The following is a 25,000-nucleotide window of genomic DNA, read 5'->3' on the forward strand; positions in this document are numbered from 1 at the left end:
GCCAGTAAAGATAGTACTTATCTAGCTGGCTGCTCACATTATATTTAAATGTGAAACACTTCCTCTCAAACAACCTAAGCCAGTATCAGTAGAGTATAGAGACACTGCGGAGCGCGTCATCATTCAGAAGCCACGCCCAAAATGGGGGGAAATCATGCAGTGTCTCTATATGAAAGGGGTGTGATTTTTTTCAGAACAATACACGAACAAGATACAAACACATTAACACCTTGATTGCCAGCGACGAGTGTACTCGTCAAACACAATCCAGCTGTTCACTGCCAGCGACGAGTGTACTCGTCAAAAAAAAAATCGATTTTTTTTTTTTGACGGTGGTCTGTGCATCTAAGCCTTTTACATCTCTTATATAGGTATTGGACGTGTACAACGTGTACAACCCATTCCACCGACCCACTAAGTGGCGACAAGGAAGGAGGAAGGCAAGCAAAAAGCAGTGTGACTGAAGCCATTCTCATGAAGGTGGATTGGCGAAGGCGGTTTCGTTTTCGCGCTGATTGCTGGCGGTGCGGGATTGCAGATTTGCATAGTGGATTGCGGGTGGGACACACTTTGAAACACGCAGCATAATATGACCAGAATCGCAAAAGCTTCATCAAAGCCCTCAACCAAAACTCCAAGACGCGAGCGAGTCCAACCAGACTTCCTCAAAGAGCGGCCGCACAGACAGGCACACACCCGCACAGCAGCAGCAAAGCAATGGTGACAAGCGGGGACTGCCCCCTAGTCCGACACCAAATTGGAAACAAATCCCATTCTAAAAGGCTTTTAGAATGGGATTTTCAACCCATTCTTTTTTGTTTCTTTTTCGCTATAATTTAGAGTAATTTAATTTCTATTCAGAAATTTATTTGAGAGGTCGAGAGTATGAGAAAGTGCATTTGCAAAGGTAGGAAAGTGCTTGTGACACCGCTGCAGCCAAAAATAACGCCCACAGGAGGGAGGAGTTGAGCAGAGGGAAGTTTACTGCTGTTATGGAGGAAATTACTGTTCAAACTATTGTTTAGGTCTTACTGATGCCAAAAATGAATGGTTAAAGTGACTGTTCTATCGAATTTCACAAAAAGCCGTTTATCTCCAAATATTTTTTCTGATGCTGAAACCATGCTGTATTCAACTGCTAATGCTTACATAACTACTAACTCTACAAACTAACTCTTTTAGACAGAGAAAGCACACATTCTATTAGTTCTTTTTAGATGATTGGTGTTCACGAAGTCGTAACAGAAGAGAAACCTCGGCTCTTGTAAAATGAGCCTAGAATCCTCAAAAAAAACCCTGGCAGAAGCTACCTACAGCAAGAAAAAAACGGCTGGCAGTCAATGTGTTAAGTGAGTTCACACAATCAAGTCAATACTACACGTAGTAGGGAGAGATGTAATGTTACTTTGGAGGAAAGCTAACGCTAGCCTTAAAGAGATACTGCACACTTTTTTGCGTCCGGAGGTCGGCATTGAATGACACCGCACATGCGCGTGAGCATCAACTCCACAGAGCTCTCACATTGGCTCTACACTATGCTATCCCCACCAGAGTTCATTATATCAAAAAGTGTGTGTGTGTGTGTGTGTGGGGGGGGGGGGGGGGGGGTGAAATGGCAAACATCCGAGTTGAGACCTCTCATTTTGGGGTGTTTATGCTTCTTGGTTTGGACCAAATTAAAACTATTTTCATAAGCATTTGATGAAATGTCTCTGGAAAAATGAATGGCGGGACTTTTGCCACTCTCTAGTTTAATCCTGTATCATTTTGTGTTTGTGCCAGTTTGTACAGATCTAAGTGTTGCACATTCACATATCCTTGGCTTTGCGTGATGAGATAATAGAGTGTTTTTGACATGATAACGTGATGGAAAAACCTCTGGGATGAGTCATGGAGAGATCACACTGTACCTGCTGCACACTGCAGGGAGGATGTGTGGAGAATGGAGATACATGACAGTCAGAGGCACCGCTGTGCCTCCGAGGAAATGGCAGGTTTATATGGAGGCGTTTAGACAAGATGATACGTTTGAGCTAACGGGAAGGAGTTGTTGAGGCGGACGGGATGCTTATCTTAATGTGTGTGTGTGTGTGTGTGTGTGTGTGTGTGTGTGTGTGTGTGTGTGTGTGTGTGAGTGTGTGAGAGTGTGAGAGAGAGAGAGAGAGTTATTTGAATGTAATGTGTGAGAGACATGGAGACAATAATAATACAGATTCAATCCGCGATGCCTGTCACCAGCCTGTGTGCATTATACTGTAATAGCTCAATTTCGTAGTAAAAAAGCAATAACACACACCGCCACCACCACCCCCACACACACACACACACACACACACACACACACACACACACACACACACACACACACACACACACACACACACATACACAGCCATGCCAAATGCCAGCCTCCTATAGAGACACTGCATGAAATAGGCCACGCCCATCACAGGGGAAAGCTCTCCATTCAGTTCTATACACCAGCGTCATTTTCCTTGAATGAAACATAGCTAAAAGCTGTTGTGTGGTGGGGCTGCGCAGACAACAAATGTTAAAAAAAAAATCGCCAATTAAAGTTTTTTTGTACTCCTGAGCAAAACAAGGAAGCCATTGAGAATTGGCGAGAAGAAAAATGTGGATCTAGCTGTCAAGGAAGTAAGTTGGAGTGTTCATCTTCCGTATATATTGTCGTTGTGTGCAACACGTGACCATGCAGGCGACATAGGAGAACGCCAGGATTGGGCGGGGAGTTTTTGTTTTCCCCCGTGTTGGGCGTGGTTTTCTGAATTATGACGCGCTCCGCAGTGTCTCTAGGGCGAAAACTGTGCCTGCTAAAGGGTGGTGAACTTTTTGTGGACCGACCAACCAACAGAGGGACCTATAGAGCTGCTGGTCGCAGACTTGCAGCTCAAAACAATGCATAAATTAATGCTTTAAAAAAAGAAATGTATTATTTGTTTAATTTGTAGATTGGCTTTACGATGGTCACCGACTACAGGTCATCATTTACCCACCTTCTTATTGAGCCCTCCATCACTGCATGTTGAAAGTGAGATGATATTTATTTATATTATTTATATTATTTATATTTATGTATTTGTATTTTTTTTTTTTAGGACAAGGGCATTTGGTGGACAATGTCATCTTGTTGTTGTTGTTTTGCTGCCAGGGCACAAAGGCCAGTGAATGAAATTATCATTTTCGAGCCCATAAATAAACTGCTGACTTTATTGAGATCGCAGCTCATTCTTTAATTTGTATTTCCACAATTATGAAAGTGTTTCATGAATCACCACTTCTCTCAAAATAGATTTATTGTCCTCAGTTTACAAAACTAATTTCATCAGTGCAGTTTGACAATTTGAAATGTGCTTAACCCTCAATTTGGATACTTTTAAATCATTGTACAACCTATAAGAACACATTTTGATCTACAGCCGCAACCTGTGGGAGGGGAGGGTCGCACACGTTCACAGCTGCCTAACACGGGTCTTGTACGTTTGGTTGCAGCCCCCTTAAGCTAGCCTCAGGCTTGCTACCCACAGTGACCCTCTGTACGCCCTAACGCAGCCCCTGGTACAGTACGTAGCAACCCTTTCCCTTCAACCTCCAGACACTTTAGATCACTCAAATTGAGTTCTTTCATTGGTTAATTTTGCCCACCACAGTATGCAAGCACGTGTACATCTCACGACGAGAAAATATTCAAAAGGAGACCCTTGACGCTAAACCATATACCATAAATACCCTTTTTAACCGCACGACTTTGCCAAGTGGTGCAATTTACGCTCTCAGAGAAGAAGAACACTTATCCTGTCTTTTAGGTGTGAAGGTGAGAGATGTCCCCTATTCCACATGGTTAGGGGTCTTTTTTTCCCAGTAAGCAAGACTCTTAAAACACTCGAGGTAATTGAAGGGTTGTCAAAGGTCCCTTTCGCTCGAAAATCTTTATAGATGGCAATCACTGTGGATGACAGTGACAGTAAATATAGTGGGTTTGGCCACACAATAGCACCGTTAGCAAACTGGCCCTTAGCAGACTTGATGACAGCCTTCAGTTTCTCTGTAGCTTTTATCTTCCCCTGTGAAAAAACAAATATCAAATAAATAAATAATAATATAAGGCCAAAGAATTAATATCGTATATTCACATATAATACACAAATATGTGTCCCTAATTACAGTGCGATTAGACCGTTTAATTAGACAGTAGTTTGACACAACTTGTTCGGTTGCTCCCGACAAGTCTGTGAACCAGAATTAATGCTAGTCAGAATGTTGGATTTGGTTACATCCCGATGAAATAAATGATTTATATCGAGAGAAAACCAGTGCAAAAACCCCTCTCCTTACCGTGACACTTATAATTTGCTGTGCCCTGTGTAGCCGACACTGGAAAAATAGAATTACCGATAATTAGAGGATACAGTAATTCATAGGGTTATAGGCGGTGGCCCTGAAGTACAAAACAAAGCCATGAATGGGAATCTGTTTTCCCTTATTTTGCATTGTCTTTTCTGATTTGCAGTGTTGCTTTGAGACTTGTTCCTATGTTTGTATGTGATTGTGTTTAGTTACCGTAAATTCCGGACTATAAGACGCACCGGTCTATAAGCCGCGGGACCAAAATTGACTATTTTTTTCTTCTATAAGCCGCACCGGTCTATAAGCCGCGGGTGTTTTGATGTTTAATTACCATATGAAAGGGTTCGTGCACAGAGAGGAATGTCGGGAAAGCGATGGCTGTTTGGGGAAGCTCCCATTTATTAACATTTCAACAAAACAAAACAAAAGTCAGGTCACTAATCCCCAGACAAAATCACACAACAATAGGCTATATGTGCAGCAAACCTGTAACCAGAGAAGTCAAGTCACTAATCCTCGTCTTCCTCTTCTTCCTGCGTACTGAAACCACCAAAGTCCTCATCTTCAGTGTCGGAAACGAACAGGTTCAGGGTGGCTTCGTCAACCACTCTCCTCTCTCCTTCAGTGTCACTCAAAACCAACGAACTCCTCTTCATCACTGTCGGCATCGAACAGCCTCTGAAGCCTCTGACGGCCCTCAGCGCCAGCTGTGGCGGCGTCATCCTCTTCATCCCGCAGCAGTCCAGCGTTTTGGAACCCGTTGGTGATTGTGGATGTTTTCACACTCCTATAATATTCCGTGCTGAGACAGTTCCTCCTGCTGCACCGTCCAACGCCTCACCATTGACTCATCGATGCCCAGGTTACGCGCGGCTGCTCTGTTTCCCTCTTTTAATGCGAGATTGACTGCTTTCAACTTGAAAGCTGCGTCGTGTGAATTTCTGCGTACCTTCCCCATGGTAAGTGAGAGTGTTGCTTCTACTGCTCGTTCTCATGCTGTCGAGAACGAGCAAAGCTTTTTTTTGGTGAAAGAATCCTCCAGGGCGCTTCTTGTTAACAGTCCGAGTGAGTGGCAGGTCGAACGTCAAAGGCACTTCATCCATATTTATGATCTGCTCCGGTTCGATGGAATATTCCTTGATCTTCCTTTGTGTGAATTCGCCGAAGTTTGTGATTTTCTCCTGGTAGTCGGGGGAGGGAGTTGATGGCCGAGTGGCCGTTTGCTTACCGTAATTACCATATGTAAGTGGTCACGCACAGAGGGGATTGTCGGGAAAGAGATGGCTGTTTGAGGAAGCTCCCATTTACCGTATTACCGTAACATTTCAACAAAACAACATAACACAACACCACCGTTGTTTATTTTTACAGTGCACACAGTGTCCGCGGTGTGGTGAAAAGAGGGCAAGAGAGGAAATTAAAACAGAAGTGGATTTATAGTTAGAAAGAGTGCTAAAAAAGAGAGATTTTATTTGTATTTTTTTTTTTTTTTCTGAAAAAATCCATAGATAAGACGCACCGTTATATAAGCCGCAGGGGCCAAAAAACGGGAAAAAAGCCGCGGCTTATAGTCCGGAATTTACGGTAAATGTCACATAGGTTCCCAGCAGGGTGCAAAGCTATACACTGTGTAAACATCATACACTGACCAGTGCATCAAGGACATTGTCACAATTAAGTTCACTGATAAGGAACCATAGCACACCGGGGGGAGCAGAACTAGTCCATACTGCGTTCTGCCGGATATGTCTAACGGAACAATACGAGTGGAGTAAAATCCTTAAGAACCTCAATCACTGTTTGGTTGAAATAGAACCCCCCCCCAGAGCCTCAGTCAGAGGTGTGCTTTGTGGTGCCTTGTATAGGGCACGGTGGCACACTCACTGCAGGGTCTCGGGTTCAATTACCTGGGTTGCTCTTCTTGGGTACTGGGTGGTATGTCTCCCCCACGCCTTTGGTGCTTATAGTGTCCACGCTGGGTTGTCTCATGAAAAAGGGCCTTTCTGTGTGGAGTTTGCAAGTTCTCCCTGTTGCTCACCTGGGCTTTCCTCCATAAGAACCCCCCGTGCACAGCGGTCATTGTTTAGTTTACAGTCCAGTTGATGCAGGAATGGAGTTGGAGTTAAAGGACCAATACTTTTTGTAGGTCCAGGCGACATTTCAGCTACTCTATAAACACATATCTGCATTCTGAGACGTCGTCAGATTGTAAACGACGCCTAAAGCGGACGACTTGGCGCGGACGTCCGCTCTACACCGTCTGTCCGGGAGTCGTATTAGCCTTGGGACTGATAGACTCTGGGGTCCAGGATCGCTATACGGCCACGCGACAATCGCAACGGCCCAAGAAGCAGAGGTAGAAGGATGTGGTGGACCGCCGCGCACATCTTTATTGTTCAATGGGCAGCGGGATCTCTTTTATGCCTATTCATCTTGTTTATTGGTTCAATGGCCGCCCGAGGTAGTGACAGTCACATCAGGCATTCTCTGTGTTCCTCTGCAGCGCCACAGCCTTGTGAGGCTCACTGGTCCACTCCATCAAGGTCATGTGATTAGTTTACTAGGCTTGGGACCTGGACAGGTTTCCTCTCGCTGCAAGCTGTGTGTTTGTGTGTGTCTGTGTCTGTGTCTGTGTGTGTGTGTGTGTGTGTGTGTGTGTGTGTGTGTGCGTGTGTGAGAGTGCGCACACACACACACACACACACACACACGTGCGTACATGTGAGTGTTGCCCCCATGTGGACATTGTGATGGATGAAAAAGATGAACAAATCAATACAAAAGGCCTGTCATGGCTACTACATCCCAATTTAGCGCGGCACGTCTGCACTGTCAGTCAGCGCGGGCAGAGAGGCACAGGAAGGGAGATGAAGAGAGATGGGAGAAAATAATGATAAGGCTGTGTACAGTATAGAGAGGCAAAGTGAACGTCACTTCCTGCTTCAGCACTGTACCAGAGATTTTCATCCACCATTTATTTTCCCATAGACATTTCGTAAAATGCTTATAAAAAGAGTTTTACTTGTTCAAACCAAACGGTTCAGATATATTTAGAAACAGTAGAGATCGCATAACATTTCATTCGGACCCAAACGTAAACAAACTGCGGATTTAAAGAAAATATTTTTTCGATGTTGTTTTTTAAAGTTTTGGTCTGAGTGAAATGTTCTATGGTCTCTCCCGATTCTAAATGTAGCGGAACCGTTTGGCTTGACGAAGTAAAACTATTTTTATAAGCATTTTAGGACATGTCTTTGGGAAAATAAATGGTGGATGAAAGTCTCTGGTACAGTGCTGAAGCAGGAAGTGACGTTCACTTTGGCTCTCTATTCACCTTATTCACCACGCCCACTTTTTCTCTCTTCCGCGTTCAACACAAATGTATTTGTTCTTCCGGTTCAGCGCTAGTTGCTTACTGTGGCTAATAGCCGCTAGTTAGTTATGTTATATGGCAGTAAAATGCCACTGAATGACCAAATTGATATAACTTTTAACCATTTCGAGTAACACTGTTTCCATACGGATCACCAGCGTTAGTTTGTTGTTTATAACGTGACTATATTCATAACGTTTTCTATCTCGGATGCGTTATTTCGAATCGCACATAGGTTACGCCTGGCGCAACCTATGTGGGTTTCAGGACGAAAAAGTAACGTCATCTTTAGATCACAATATTCCTGGAATGCAAGTTTAACTAAACAGTTACATGTCCTCTGCATTCTACATAAAATTAAGATGTTACGGGTTGTTTTATTTTGTATGTTACATACGTATTGGCCAAGATATGTTAGTTTATGGTGGAGTAATTCTGCCAGTTTAGATGCGGAGTGTGCGCGGCCATCTTGCCTGCGGAGTTTTGGGCAAGTCAAAATGGAAATACTATTACGAAATGCGGTAATGCAGAAGCGTCCATGTGTGGGCAAAGAATAAGGTGAATAGGGAGCATTCGGGAGAGAATGGACACTACACCAGGGGAACAGGTTCGGAGGAGAGCAGGAGAGGGAGAGGTAGGGAGTGGCAGGAAGGAGACCGATAGGGAGAGAGGGCAGGTAAGATGGAGTTAGGGTAAGAAGGGGGGAGGATAGTTGACAAAGACACAACGACTAACTTGGGTATTTTGCCAACCATGATATCAATCAGTTGCATGAAAAGGTCACAGAATACAGTTGGATACGTTGAAGACATTGAGCGATACACATGCATACACGTGCGCAGACGCACACACACACACACACACACACACACACACACACACACACACACACACACACACACACACACACACACACATGCATTATCCATTCCCAAAGGCTTGCCAGCCCCTCCGTGGAAGAGATCAGCATGTTGACCCTTGACCCCTCAGAAATGGATTGGGAGCCTCTTGATTGTAAGTCAGTTTTCTCTAAGCTGTCAGCCTTCACGTGTCGTCTTGTGTTTAATGCTTCCTGCTGCTATCATGAATTAAAGGATGTAATCAAGTTATCTAAGAGGAAATAACTCAATAGAAACATCGCCTTTCAGTTGACTGGCGCATGTGTGTGTGCGCATGTGTGTGAGAGAGAGAGAGAGAGAGAGAGAGAGAGAGATACTGAAGTTGCATGATGAGCATCAGTAGCCTATTCATCTTATTCAGAAGAAACCGTCTGGCTTGAGAGACTAAGAGGAAGTGTAAATACACTCGGAGGTTCCGATTTGTATTTACACTTCCTGTGACTCATAAACCTAGTCCGACACGTAATGTGAGTCAAACTAGGTTTGACCAGGTGAGTCAGACTAGTTTGAGCAGGTAAAGCAGCCGGCGTTTTGAACAGGAAATCGCGATGCAATGGGTCAACTAATGTAGGCCAGTGATTACCAACTAGGGGTACCGTGCAGTGGTGGAAATGGCCAGGTTTTTACTGTGGGAACCCTCCTTAGTGGCCCCCGGACGCGGTCCAGACTCCCCCGATCTCCACTGCTCTGCTCTCCACTGCATTGCAAGAATTTGGGGGAGCCTGAGGAGGAATGCCCCCCCCCCCCCCCCCCCCCCCACTGGGTACAGTACGTGTACTGTAAGGGTACTTGAGTAGCTTGTACATGAACAGATTAGAGATTACAATTTATTAACAAAATAATACAAAAAAAAAAATTCCAAGTCATTTCATGAGCCCATTGCTGTACGTACAGTACGTGCACGCCACGTTTAGCCCCCGACCCGGGCAGGTGTCAGCTGTTACACTACTCTGTGAAGAGTCACGTTCACACATGTCAGAAGCTAGCCTGCAAATATGGATGGCTCCAACGTTCAGTCGCTGTCACTCTGGATTCACGTTTTGACCCGGTGAATTTTGAACGGACTCGATGCAATATGGCTGCGTTCACGAATGCGTAATTCCAATGAACCCCACCTCCCGCTCTCACCGATTGGACGTGCGTGAGAAGAACCAATGATATCGAACGCTGCCCTCAGAAGGCATTCCAATGACGACTATAACTCACATCTGCTTATCTTCTACAATCGGCACTTCACAGCTCAAGTTCTTTCTATTCAACTGTCATGCTTGTGACAAGCCTTTTCTTTTAGCCCTCTCAACAGCTCATGTAAACATCTCAAAGCTGTGGTTATGAAAGGTTATGATTGCACGGCAGGCAGCTATACTTTGTCAGATTTCATCAAAAAATGCATCAAGTCGGTTTCTCTCGCCACCACTCGCTCTGTCTTTAAGTGGCACAGTTGGAGTCTGAAATGACAGGTCAAAGGAACAATATAGTGGAGTGATGGTAGACATTGTAGAAATCATTATGTGCCCCTGAATCACAGCTATTTCTCATGCATTAGGCTCGGCCAATTCCCAATGTTGCCTTTCAGGGTTCCTCATACATCTATAATCGCGCATGACTCAGTAGCCACGAATAAAGATCCTTAAAGCAGCTATGAGGAACTTTTGATGAGACATTGTAAAGGTATTACTGACACCTCACATCTTACTTACATCAGCAACTGAGACCACCGGCCAGGAGATTGGCGATTTCTATATTGTTTTTTTTAAATGCCCGGGCGCACACGTCGGTTCTATGTCACGTCCGTGTGAAACTGGTTGCAATTTATGTTCAATTTTGTGCAATTTATGTTTAGGCAAGAACAACTTGGTTAGGGTTTTCTTATTTAACCACCACGACCTAGTCTCGCTGGCCAGCCTCCTCTCCCTTTCCGTCCGAGGAGTCTGGCGCCACGGAAACAGGCAACAGGGATAAACCCTCCCCTCATTGGCTCCGACCATGTCAATCAGAGCGGCTTCCGCTCCCTCCTCCCTGTGTGTCGCTGTAAATAGTGCCCTGCCGCCTCAGTGAAAACAACAACGCTAACTAGCTAGCAAGCTAACGGCAGAAACCTACACGCTAGCTCGTTGCTACACGCTGAAAACAGCAAGTTGGATTGTTGAAAACTATTTTCCAAGGGCGCTGCTGCTAAGTGCCGCCCATCACAATCCGACTATGGAGACCTGCGCTGCCAGACTCCTCAGACGGTAGGGAGGGGAGGCTGGCCAGCGAGACCCTAACCAAATTGTTGCACTTGCCCTAAGTGCACGTTCACAGCATAAGCCAATCCCACGCCAAAGCCACACAGTTTCAAATCAGCATCCTTGTTAACAGGCGAGTCCGTTCACACCGGCCGCACGCCACGCCCCGCTGAAGCCACACTGAAGCCACACTGAAGCCATGCCAGAGCCACGCCAAACCCATAGATTCAGCTTCTGTTCTATTTTCCAAGCGTGCTCCGCACTGATCCTGAGTTGCCGGGCAGGCAGTCAATGCAATTTGTGAGGGGTGGGAGGGGCCAGAGCAGCAGCTCCGAGTCCAGCGCGGACGAAAAGAGAGACTGCTCCTGGTGTGAGCGGTTAAGCGTCAGATCAGCTTGAGCCTGCCTCAAGCTTCAGTTCTGCATGGCTTGGGCGTTTGGTGTGTTCGACCACTAACCCTAAGCCTTGCAACATAATTTAACATGTTCAAATAAGAAAAATGTGTGTTAAAAATGTGGCTCAACCAGGAGTCAAACCCCACTCCTTTAAGCAAGTACCTTACCCGTTAAGCCACAAGCCCAAACCTGAGCTGAACATTTTCAACCCCTAAACCTAAAGTGTTTTACTTACCTAAACCTAAAGTGTTTTACTTACCTAAACTTAACCATAACTTGCCTAAACCTACAGTAACCATAACAACCAACATCCTCAAAACAAAACTAAAAATGCAATGAAACATGTTTGAAGAGTTGGATGGCGATCCCTCTGTTCCCGCTTCATCTCCTCCTGGCAGAAAGTCTTCCTGGTTCCCGGCTAACTTCTCCCTGGTGCACTTATGCAACGCTATGTGCAGCCTGTCAGTTCCTGGCACTCAGCCAACAAAGATATTTTTTGCATTTTTTTTTTATCGTTCTGTTGTCTAGAATATAGAATGTCACACATAGCTTATGAAATACACATTTGATGTACGTCCTATCTTGTGTTGCTACAGGTATGCAAACAAAAACATATGTGCATACTGTGCAGTAACAGATATGTCTTGCAAGTACAATGAACATCATGACTGTATTCAGCTTTTTTTGCGGGGGCTCAAGTAGTGCGGCTCAATTTGCAATCAGACAGCTTGATAATGATTTGTCGATCAGTCGCACACGTGTTTAACGAGAGATGACACCTTGCCAGCGTGCCACTCATAACGGTCATACATGACAGGTCGTGTGTTTGATTCCGTGTGAACATCTAAATGCGTCATGACACATTATGGCTCACATTAGCGATCGTTACGACGCAGGCACACGTAGCGCACAGAGGACAGACGACGGCTATATGCTTTAGAACCAGAATGCAATTAGGCCTGTTTGTTCTACACAGCAGCTGTTAAGATCCAGTTAAGAGGCTGTTTCAAACCCATACAAACTCAACCTATAGCCCCGCCCCTCCCACATTTGGAACGTGTGTCCTTGTCGGCTCCGCCCCGTCTCACAACTTTCTTCGCCTCCTTGTTTCCACTTGAGGACAAACTCATTTTCTCTCCGTGCTCCTCTGCCCCTCCCCTCCCCACTCCCTCCATCATCCCACACACCCCCTGCTGGTTAATTGGAGGACGTTCACCTTTAATTGGTGTTATGGCTTCCCCCTCTACATTGCCACTAATGAGACCATTTCTCACTCTCCCATTAGCGTGTGATGTCACATCCTCTTGGCATATAGAGGTGAGAGAGGCATCCTGGACCCAACGGCATCAGTGGAGCGGAGAGGGGTCGAGAAGGAGGGCGAGGAGTAATGGAGGGACAGGGAAAGAGAGAGGGAGAGAGACAGGGAGAGATGGAGAGAGAGAGAGAGGTGGAGGAGGACTAGAGACGGACAGAACCTACACTCAGACGTGGCCACGTGCATGCTTAGAATCTCCAATTCTGTGTCCGTTTACATGAGTGTGTGTGTGTGTGTGTGTGTGTGTGTGTGTGTGTGTGTGTGTGTGTGTGTGTGTGTGTGTGTGTGTGTGTGTGTGCGTGCGTGCATGTGCGTGTGTGTGTGTTTCCTCCAGCTGCTGGGAGGAGAATTATAATTCCTATATTTCTCAGTCTATTCAAAGACAGCGCTAATAACTCTGCCATGTCCCAACTGTCCCTACACTATGCAGACGCAGGACCACACACACACACACTGCCTTCACAATCCAATCGTTGATTTTCTCCACACAGGAGAAGCCATCAAAGTAAGAAAGAGAAAAGAGAAACTATGCAAAGCGCTTTACTCACACACACGCAGATGGAATTGGACACGCGTATGAGACACACACACACACACATACACACACATACACACACATATACACACATACACACACATATCGCGTATGAGACACACACACACACACACATACACACACACACACACACACACACACACATATCGCGTATGAGACACACACACAGTCTCTTAAACACAATACATGTTATGTGATGGAGTCATCATGATGCAGCTGCACAGACAAGCTAACAGATGAGCTGAGAGGCAATTCATTTCTCTATTTCTCTCTCTCTCTCTGTCTCTCTCTCTCTCCCGCCTCTCTCTCTCTCTCTCTCTCTCTCTCTCTCTACGCAGGTACCCCTCCTCACTTGTTTCACTCCTTTCAGCTGGTCATATTCTCTCATTCCGCCAACTCTCTGGCCCCGCAGGGCCACTCTGCTGCTCAACTCACATCTCATAACTACCTTAATTGAAACAGTCATTGCCTTAATTGCTTTAATGAATCACCTCTTCCCCTGCTAAAGCCTTTGAGGGGATTTGTAGACGCCAACCTTGGCAGGTCGGTTCAGGGCGGCAGGAGAGCAAGAGGACAGATATGTATACCTCGGCGCTGCGGTGGAGGGATACGGGTTAAAGACATTTAGCAAAACATTGATGGATGGCAATTATGACCCAAACCAGTGCACAGATGTCATATTTACCCCCTTGATATCACTCGTGTGGTCAACTCATAAATTCGGATAATTCTGAGAGCACATGAAGGCAGCATAATATAGCTACAGTAGAATACCAGCTATGCGCGCAACATTATGCTAGCGCAGCTGACACAGGCTGCACTGTAAATGTTTGTGCGACCAAATTAATTGATCAATTTGCAATTTGGTCTCTGCCTTTTCACTCCGTTTTTCATCTCCACTTTTGTATTTTTTGTATTTTGTATTTTTATTATTTCCACGCTCATTGTTACAGTAGCTCGACTCAGTTGTAATTTATTTATTTATTCATATACAATGCAATCAGTCTGTCATTGTCAACTCGGCATACGAAAAGGCAGAATGCAGCTACCAAAGGGAGAAAGATGTATTTGTGAGATCTGATATGACCCCCCTGACAAATGTGTACAAACACATTTTCACTAAGTACGCACCGAGTAACGTCCGGTAATATCGCTATTTTCTTCAAATCTTTCTTTAAACATTATTTTATGTTTTCATTTCTGTCTGAATCTGCACAGTTTACTATGTGCTTAAGATGTGCAGAGAGCGGATCTGGATCAAATACCGTTTAAAACTAATTCATCGTGTACATCACTTTTAATGTTCTTGGAGGAATATTCAAGTATTCCACTTACAGTAAGTGCACCTTTAGCCTCTGATGGACTCATTAGTTATTCTTCCTTCTGTGTCTCAGATGCGCGGCCCCTATATCCACTGCAACGTCTGCTAAATGGCTGCTGCACGCGATATACACGTTATCAATCACAATAAAACTGTACTCACCTCTGAGACAATGTTGTTATCCAAGATGTGGGTGCCCTGGCACTCCCAAATAGTGCGTACTTTCCAATACCGAGCCCTTTTTCACATGGCGGATCGAGCCAATGCTCAAAATTGTAAACTGCAGTACACCCTCGCAACCACTGAGCACCGAACCGATACATCCGGCGCTGTTGAGCAGTTGAACCCGAAATGACACAGCCGAAAAAGACTGTGTTTGAGCGAAAAAAAATTCTGGTCCGGCATGTGAATAAAGGGCTCGGGATTGTGTGTCTGTCATGTTTGTCTATTGTCTGTTGCACCTTCGTCGCCCCCGCCCTTTTAGTGTTTAGGGTAAAGCGTCTTTGAGTCCTTGAAAAGCGCTATATAAATCCCATATTTATTATTAGTATTATTATTATTTAGCCAGTGGATATAGGGGCCGCGCATCCGAGACGAAGAAGGAAGAATAACTGATGAGTGTCGCGTTGAGGCTAGTGTACCTTAAGTAGTGTAAACAAGCCAGGAACAGGTATTTACCAGCAGCATTTGACCCAGGTCCAGTATGGAGCGGGTGTAGGGATGTAAAGAACCACGCACGAGTAGAGCTACATTCATCTTGACAATGCGGGCCGACTTGTAGTTAATTGCACTCCGCTCTGTTCACATTTGACGTGACACCTCGAAGGACTTTGGATCGATGCATCTCTCTTGATGTCCGCTGTGATTTTGTGTACCGCTGTCTCTCAGCTTTTAGATCTCGCTCAAGCTGCTGCTAACACTTAACCAGAGTAAAGCACTAAGTTCAAAGAGGAAATAGATTAACGAAAGGAAGGAAGAAAGAGAGAAAGAAAGAGAAAGAAAGAAAAAGAAAGAAGACACCATTAAACATTGTTTTCAAGCTGTGGCATATAGCTCTCCCGCGGGTATTGCTGACAGCGGCTGCAGTTGCAGCCAAGGCCATGTAGAGCAAGCAGACAGACATCATGAAAAATGCCCCTCCGCCATTTTGGATCCATACCGCTTGCATCACAAAGACTGATTTCCCATGTTCCACACATGTTGCACACATGTTGCACACATGTTGCAAAGTAGAGAGTTACAGTATAGCACAATATGTAACCACACACCGCGGTGCACTGATGCAAGTCTTCCCCCGTTGAAACAAGTGGAGCATGGCTCAGCCAATCGGAAGCCAAGGATCAATTCTTGATTGACAGTTTTGCCAGGCAAGCCAACGAATTAAGTCCGAGTTGAGCAGCAGATGAGAGATCTTTTCCAATTTGAAATGTTAGAGTTACAAGAGAGAACCATCAGATTTGAGAGATTTATTGGAATCCCCCCTTCGCATCCCTAGAAGCTATCGTAAATCTGGCGAAATATGGATTTAGTGTTTGTGCAGCCGAGAAATGGAATAGCCTACCTGTCGATTTCAGATGCGGCGCGCAGCGGCCCGAGCTACGTATGCGAGCTGCAGGGCCAGCGCGGCGAGCTGCAGGGGCGGGGCTAGGAATCGAGCGTGAGATGCATATAGTAAACTCAAATTGAAATTGAATCAAATTGAATAAGTCAGGTGAAGTAAGCTATAAGATACTGTATCTGAAACATGCAGATGAAAGGCAGACTGGCCATAAACCCTAACGTTATACAGGCGTGTGTGTGTGTGTGTGTGTGTGTGTGTGTGTGTGTGCGTGCACGTGTGTGTGTGTGTGTGTGTGTGTGTGTGTGTGTGTGTGTGTGTGTGTGTGTGTGTGTGTGTGTATTCGTTTCTAAAGGTTTTCTCATTAACAGCTTCCTGCTACTTTCCTCTCACTCAGGGGAATACGCATGATGTGTTCAATATGCTAATTTGACATCAATTAGAGAGCCAGCGGCCTCATCAGAGAGCTGCCAAATAGAGAGACAACACCACAATGGGCCATTTCAAAGCCCTTCCAATACAGCCTGATGATATCAACACATCTGCTTAGAGACGGGCCTCAGGCCAAAGGTCCGGACAACAAGAACTGATAGATCATCTTAAAACCCCCTCCAGTAGGCTAGATTTTGTCATTTTGAAGATATTTCATATGTTTCTGAGTCCTGCCGCGTTGATTAACCCCACTCAGAAGTCAGAATCGAATTGACATGATGTATCACTATATAGCGTTCCATTGAGTCATAACTCAATGGAACGCTATTAGTGATACATCACGTCAATTCGATTCTGACTGAGGATGAGCTAACGATAATTTCGTTCAATTTTTTTCTATTCAATTTTTTTTCTTTTATCATTTGCACCAGACTTGCTCAAGTTAGGTTGTCCCATGCTATGTTGTCAGTCACATGTCTGTTGTTGTTTTGTTTGCCTGCACTACTGCCTGCTGTAAACCAATTTGCCCTTTCGGGGACACTAATAAAGAACTTGAACTTGAACTTGAACTTGTTAGTATGTTAACTAGCTAGCTAGTTGTTAACTACTTTAGCTACTGTAAGCTGCCTGCTGCTGTAACGTTTGGCCGGGCTCAAAACACACGCACGCACGGTGGGGCAGTGGTAAGCGCTGTCGCCTCACAGCTCGAAGGTCCTGGGTTCGATTCCCACCTGGGACGCCGTGAACGCTGAAGGAATGCGTGCCCGTCCGCATGTCCTCGAGTGCCCACCGCCCGGGTGGGGTCGTCGAAAGGGCCTTTCTGTGTGGCGTTTGCATGTTCTCCCCATGCCTCCCGGGGGTTTCCTTCATATACTGTAGGAACCCCCTTCACCAAAACATGCAATATCCTCGTTGCTAATGTGGTTCCTCCTCTGGTCGTTAAGGGCGCCTGTTCAGAGGGAGGGCAACCGGTTGGAATAGCGCGATCCTCCCACGTGCTATGTCCTACCGGTGAAGCTTCCCCTGTCAGGTGAAAAGAAGCGGCTGGCTAACTGCCCATGTCCAGGAAGCATGGAGCCAGTTTCGGCTCTCCCCAGATCGGCAGAGGGTGGAGCAGCAACCAGGATAAATAATTAATTAGCACTAATGGGGGATAAAAATGGGATAAAAAATCGGGAAAAATATATATATTTCTATCTCTGGGGAGATACTCACAGTGTCTCCTCTGATCAGTCTGGTATCTTGCAAAGAACATGCAGATAAAAAGTTGTGCATTTACAAATAATAACAAATCCAGTTGCTGCTCTGGTTACGGTCGACTCGTTCCTTCTTCAAAACCAATCAGTATTGTTTTTTTTACAAACATGTGAACTGTTTGCAAATTTTTGGATCTGCCAGTAAATTACAGACACAATCAAATGGAAAAATGGAGTGAGCCTCAGAGGAAAGGGAGTAAAACTATTTTTTTTTCAAGCAAAAACATCCTGCTAGAAAATTATAAAGGGTAAGATGTGAAAATTGCAACATTGAGTAAAACACACAAAAGACACATCATTAAAATCAAAGGAAGACAGAGAGCGTAAATGGAAAGTTGGCAGTAATTAACAAAACAACAAAGTGGATTTGTGACTAAAGTGGCTGTGAAACTGATAACGATTGAAGAATATGCAAGGCAAATTATGTTTGAGTCGTGTAAATCTACTCGACCGAAATTCATCTCAACAAAAAACAAGTTTGTTCATTCAAAAGATGTGCTGTGTAATCAGAATAATCAAAGTAGCCTAAATATGATGCAAAAATCGGGAACTTGTGCTACTCAGATATAGGGATGCAAGGGTTAACCGGTTTGACTATTAACCGCGATTTAAAACGTCACGGGTTATATAACCGCAGAGGCTCCGCTACACCGAGTGTTTTGTTGTTACAACAGTCCGTCGGTTTAAAACTCCCGTGCAGCGCAGACATCGCTGGAACGAGAGGAACCTGTCTCTCTCGCTTCGTTTCCGCACAGACTATTTAGTGGGTGCGCCGACCAAACAGAGCTGTCAGCTGAGTCTCCCAGTCTGCTCCAGGTCTGCTCCCACTAGCCTAGCTAATGGACGTCAGCCCAACATAAATGTTGTTTCCGAGACGTGCGCGCTGTGACCGAGTCGCCTGACACAAACGGTGGTCTCCGTGGCCTCATCTTTATTCGTTTACTGAACGGTAAACGTAACGTTAGTTATCTCTCCCTTGCCTTGGTGTGCATACGCTAGCATTACAGCTAATGTAATGGCAGAGCCAGAGAGACCAGAAGCAACTCAAACAGATGATCTCTTCCCCCCCAAAAAAACACGTCTAAAGTCGTCGGTATGCGAGCATTTCGGATACAAAAAGGACGACCGTGGTGTTGTTAAAGATGACGGCTCCCCAATCTGCAAAACCTGCCGAAAACCAACACCTCCAACCTTCTACAACACCTGCGTGATCACCATCCTGCTTTACATGCCGCAGCCCAACTAGTTGTAACTGAGCAAAATAACGTCAGATGATTAAAAATGAATAATAATAAAACTAATAGGCATGGATGATGACACAGTTGATGATAACACTAAAATGTATTACCCACATCTGTTATATATCTCCTAGGGCATCACTAAAAGTTAATCTAAATTTACACTAAAAAAATCAACTAAAGTATTAATGCAATTTCAATCGAAGTTCATCTAAGCATGGATTATTTCTTTTCATTTTTCTAATTCACTTTTAGCAAAAGACTGGTGGTACTGCTGCTGCACCTGTGACTGTCCAACCCACTGTTGGAACAGGTGATCCAAAATAAATGTAGATAAAGAATACACAAACTGGGCAAAAAAGTAAGATAATTTAGTTCATCAAAAGAGCCTTGCAGATAGATCCTGCAGGCTGCAGCCTGACTATGTTTTGTTCCAAAAATAAATACTGTCAGACTCGGTTTATTTTATTTATTATTTTGGACAAATATTTTGGTTCAAAAGACTATAATCGTACATTAAAAAAAAATTGTTGCATCCCTACTCAGATATCTGATTCTTACAGGTATTTAGAATGGATGAGGCAAAATTATTGATTTCAACAATCAGTGCAAGCCCAGGAGAGGAGCCCTCTTATTGTCTAATTTGATTGGATGGAGGGGGATTGGGGCCTTATGGGATAATTGTCCCAGCCCGGGCAAAATACCTGAGCGCTTGAGAGTATTTCAAGTTCACGTTTCTTACTATGAGGTTTCGCTCCCCACCGATATGTTGTCACTCTGCAGTTGCTGTCATTCCCGTGTACCAGTTGTTTGGCCCCGCCTCCTCCCCTGCCACCACCAACGTCAGGCTCCAGAGGGATTTCCCATGGGGGGATTTCTATTCTACGCATTCCTGATGCCCTCCCCTCCTCATCGCAGGAGGAGCGTCATCATGGAGCCACACGCCAAACGTTAATGTGTTTGTTGTATCAATAAATGTTATTTTGAACCTTTATACTAGTCTCTCCTGATTGAAATACATTTGTACATTGCGACAGTGAGTATTCTGTTGCAGTGCAACCATACAGTTTGATGCACTACAATATGATGAAGTAGTCTGACCAGTCTGTGTTTAGCACTCTGGACATTCCAACCTCCCACTACAGTGTATCTGATGGGAGGCGGGGTTCCCCATGCGGTATAAAGGGCAGGACGGGGCACAGCAGGGGGGGAGCGAGATAAACGACGGGTGTATTTCACCATTTTCACCCACCGTGTCAAGATGGCTGCCATCCATCACGCCGCCACAATGACACTCTAAATTGGTTACGTCAAATTAAGCTGATGTATCATGGGCGCCACGCTGGGGGTTTCAAATTGGTTTTGTGGCCTGTTATGAGCAATGGGAAGGCATTCATCAAGATTGGTTTTTACTTGTCCTCGGGGCAGGTTCTGATGCACTTTCCTCCTTTCCTGACTGAGGTAAGCTACACATATGTGCTAATGTGTCATGAGTCATGTCATGCTCTGAATTAGATCCAACAGATATCTGTGGCTGTTTACCAGATCCACGGATTGACCTTGATTGAGATCATTTATAGGCTGTAGACGTCACTCAGGCATTCTCAGCCTGTCAGCATATGGGCAAAACGAACTGTCCACACTGCCACCAATAATCAGTCAAAGTGTATAGCAGGCGATGGTTAGATGCATTATGAGGAAGTCTGCCTGATTTCGTCTTGGTTGGTTGTGATTGGTAATTGATTGGTACTCTCTCTGTGTTGCCATAGTGCTTCTAGTCTCCAAGAACTGACAAGTCTGCTCCTCCCACCATCTAAACTCCCACCTCCAGAGATTACCACAGTACCACAGTACCTCAAAACTGCTGGACAAACTACCACAAAGTGTACCGAAAAACTACCTTAAAGAGCCACAAGAAAGTGTACCATATTCCACAAAGTGTACCTTAAAGTGCCACAAGTACCTCCGCCTGTCACAAAGTGTACCTTAAAGTGCCACAAGTACCCGCCTATCACAAAGTGTACCGCAAAGTATTACAAAGCACAACAAACCCTACCACCAAGCTCCACAAAATTCCACAAAGTACAACGACCAACCACCAAAGCATTCCACGAGTATTGCAAAATGTAAGTAGCAAGTAAGTGTAGAATACAGAACTGTATGTCCCCAAGAGATTCTGACCAACCTCAACAAATTACACCACATCTAAATTATCCCCTTTTTCTGAAATAAAGTCTTTCATAATAAGAAACGACGGAGGCTTCCAAATAACGTCCCAATAATTGGACTAACGGCATCAGTGAGGCAATGAACCGCATTAAATGGGCTACAGACTGGAAGGCCCAAAAGCTGATTTAATTCTGATGCTTAAGTCGATATCAGAGGAACAATATACAGACAGAAACAGCAGTCCGTGTGTGAAGAGGGCAATTACAGTATCAAGAAAGGAAAAGCATGAAATCCCCAAAACACTGACTGGTGAAAAGCAACTCATTAACTCAAATGAATTGCTTTATTCGGTATTCACAGGCTAGCATACCTTTGTGAGATCATCCCCATCGGCCTGGGTTTTCCGATTCAACAATGCACTCTCCTATTCATGTTTCTGGTTGATCAGTACGCTATGCAGATCTATTTAAAGGAACACTCTGCCCATTTTCAACCAGCTTTGTATCATTAGAACATCAGTAGTATATCAGAAAACTGTAAACTGTTTTGAAGTCTGTCATTTAATTTGACAGTTATTGAGTGTTAAAGTGTGGACCAGTGACATCACTGGTCCACACTAACTCAAATGAATAACTCATTAACTCAAATCAACTCTCAATAACTGTCAAACTAGATGAATGATGAATAGTTTGACAGTTATTGAGAGTTGATTTGAGTTAATGAGTTATTAATTTGAGTTAGTGTGGACCAGTGATGTCACTGGTCCACACTTTAACACTCAATAACTGTCAAATTAAATGACAGACTTCAAAACAGTTTACAGTTTTCTGATATACTACTGATGTTCTAATGATACAAAGCTGGTTGAAAATGGGCGGAGTGTTCCTTTAATTATTTAATTATTCATTTTGTTACATTAGGAAATGAATGACATCACAATTATGTGCTGTAGTTTTTCAGGTGTAGCATCTCTGTGTAGCAGACTTGGAGGCAGATAGATTTTGCGTTACTGATCGTCTAACTGTGTATACAGTATACTGCATGAAGAGTTTCTTTGAATTCACTACATTTCATTGCTTCAGTTCCAGTCATTTTCTCCTCCTGTGCCACTGCATGTGAAACTAATTTCTTGTGATAAATTGATGTCAGAACGCAAATGCCCCCCTAGCTTCAGGCACTGTTCATTCCCGCATCACGCAGGCAAGCCTGGCTCTGGCTCATCTCCGCACAATTCTTAACATTGCCGTTCGCATAGATAGAATACATCAATGTGTTTCGCAACTCTATTATTATACAGACATTACATGTCGGCGGGATACCAGACACACCTATTGTTACGGCCCATCTTATCTCAATAATAACTGTCAAGGATGTGGAGGTTTTGTCAAGAGTTAATGCACTTCATTGTCCTCCAGTGGTCTGAGGGAAATGAATATGTGAATAAATCTGAGACGGAATTAAAATGTGTCTTCAGCCACAAGAGGCCATCTGTTCAATGGAGGGAGAGAGCATACCAATCTATTAACACATAAAGTAGAAGAAGAAGGAGGAGGAGGAGGAGAGAGAGAGCTTGAGGTTTTGAGTACAGTCTGAATATTTCTGGATGCTTAAAGGGACAGCTCACCCTAAAATCCAAAATACATATTTTTCCTCTCACCTGTAGTGCTATTTATCCATCTATATCGTTTTGGGATAGTTGCCTGACTTTTGGAGATATCGGCCGCAGAGATGTCTGCCTTCTCTCGAATACAATGGAACTGGATGGCACTCGGCTTGTGGTGCTCGAAGCACCAAAAAAATGCATTTGAAAAACTCAACAGCAATGTCTCTTTCCAGAAATCGTGACCCGGTTACTCAAGATAATCCACAGACTTTGTTGTGAGCAGTTTCATGTAGGAACTATTTTTCCGTAGACCTAAACAAAGAGTAACCAAACTAACAGGAGTATAACCGACGTTACTTCCTTCGTTTGCCATGAGGCGCATGCGCTGTGTGCAGTCATCAGTACAGCGCATGCACACTTTCAGTTTCAGTTTGAAACCATAGCACAACCATAACAACACAATTCCATGGAAACTACACAAATGCACCCCCCCCGTACAGTTGTCATGAAAGAAATTGAAATTAGCTATAGACCAAACCTGTTTTTTGAAGCAGGCTGTAAACATGTTTAATCCTGTTGTAAAGACGCTCATTTTAAGATGGGAGTCTATGGGGAATGACTTGCTTTTGGAGCCAGCCTCAAGTGGCCATTCTTTTAGTATCGCTTCTGTCCAAGCTGCCCCAGCTTGTCATCTGGTTGGGGATCATTTGTGGAAACAGGTCTGTATTCGCGATAGAGTACATTCTGTGTGTGTGTGTGTGTGTGTCTGTGTGTGTGTGTGTGTGTGTGTGTGTGTGTGTGCGTGTGCATGTATGCGTGTTATCGCCCCCTCCAGCACGGACTCCTCTCCTTTCATCATGTGAATTACCTGCCCAAGCCCTTTAAGCTGGCACATAGCGTCTGTCATCCTTTCAAGCTCAGCCTCAAGACAGAAGCTGATCCACTGCAGAGCCTTAGTCAATATGGCCCATATCTGTCTGTTCGAATCTCCATCTCCTATCAGCAACATGTGTTGAAAGAATCAACGTTTTGTTTTGCTTTTGCTCTCCCTTCTCTAGAGTGCCGCAGGGATGATGTATTTCTGTAGGCTTAACCAGAAATCGCCGCCATTTTGGTTCGTCAGTGGAAAAGTCTATGGGGTTTTAGAATGGGGATTTCACTTAAATACGTCAAATAAGGTCTGTGGTTAACAAAAGTTTATGGGAGCGCGAATTTAGACTCAGCAGGATCATCTTCACAAACGTGAATAACTTTTAGGACTTTTGAAGCGTTTTCTAAAAATCGCGTTTAAACCCCTCCCCCCCCGCACATTTACGTTCCAAAAAGGTATAAAAGTGATTCACGTTTGTGACGATTATCCTGCTGAACCAAAATCCACGCTCCCATAAACTTTTGTTAACCACAGACCTTATTTGATGCATTTAAGTGAAATCCCCATTCTAAAAGCCCATTCACTTTTCCCCTGACTCATTCCTGTGGTTCTCTATTGCATGGCTTAAAGTGCAAATGCACACACACACACACACACACACACACACACGCACAAACACACACACACATGCACACACACACACACACACACACGCACAAACACACAGACACACACACACACACACACACACACACACACACACACACACTCTGAGCCTGACTGGTGTGATGCACACTTATTTCTGTTTCAATAACAAGAGCAATGAAAACAATTGACATTTCTGTGCTGAATATGAATGAATATGAATGTGTCTTTTCGGAGCAAACGGGCTTTGGGTCCAGTGGGATTTTCTACACAGACTATTGGGCTTTCAGAATAATAGATTGTGGGAACGATGGCATAGAGACACTGCATGAAATAGGTCATGCCCATCACGGGGGAAAAGCTCCGTTCATTTCCACACACCAGCGTCATTTTCCTTGAATTAAACATAGCTAAAAGCTGTTGTGTGGTGTGGGCTGCGCAGACAACACGTGTAAAAAATCGCCAGTTAAAGTTTTTTTGTACTCCCGAGCAAAACAAGGAAGCCATTGAGAATTGGCGAGAAGAAGAATGTGGATGTTGCTGTCAGTGAAGTAAGTTGGAGTGTCCATCTTCTTTATATACAGTACGATCTTTTTGTGCCACACCCGACCATGCACGCGACATAGGAGAACGCCAGGATTGGACGGGAGTTTGTGTTTTCCCCCGTTTTGGGCGTGGTTTCTGAATGATGACGCGCTCCGCAGTGTCTCTATGGCACCGTAGAGAACAGACAAAGCACTCCCATATTTTGATGCTGAATGACGATTGAGCGGCAG

The sequence above is a fragment of the Poromitra crassiceps genome, assembly GCF_964638095.1.
Source record: "Poromitra crassiceps genome assembly, chromosome: 22".
Taxonomy (NCBI): Eukaryota; Metazoa; Chordata; class Actinopteri; order Beryciformes; family Melamphaidae; genus Poromitra; species Poromitra crassiceps.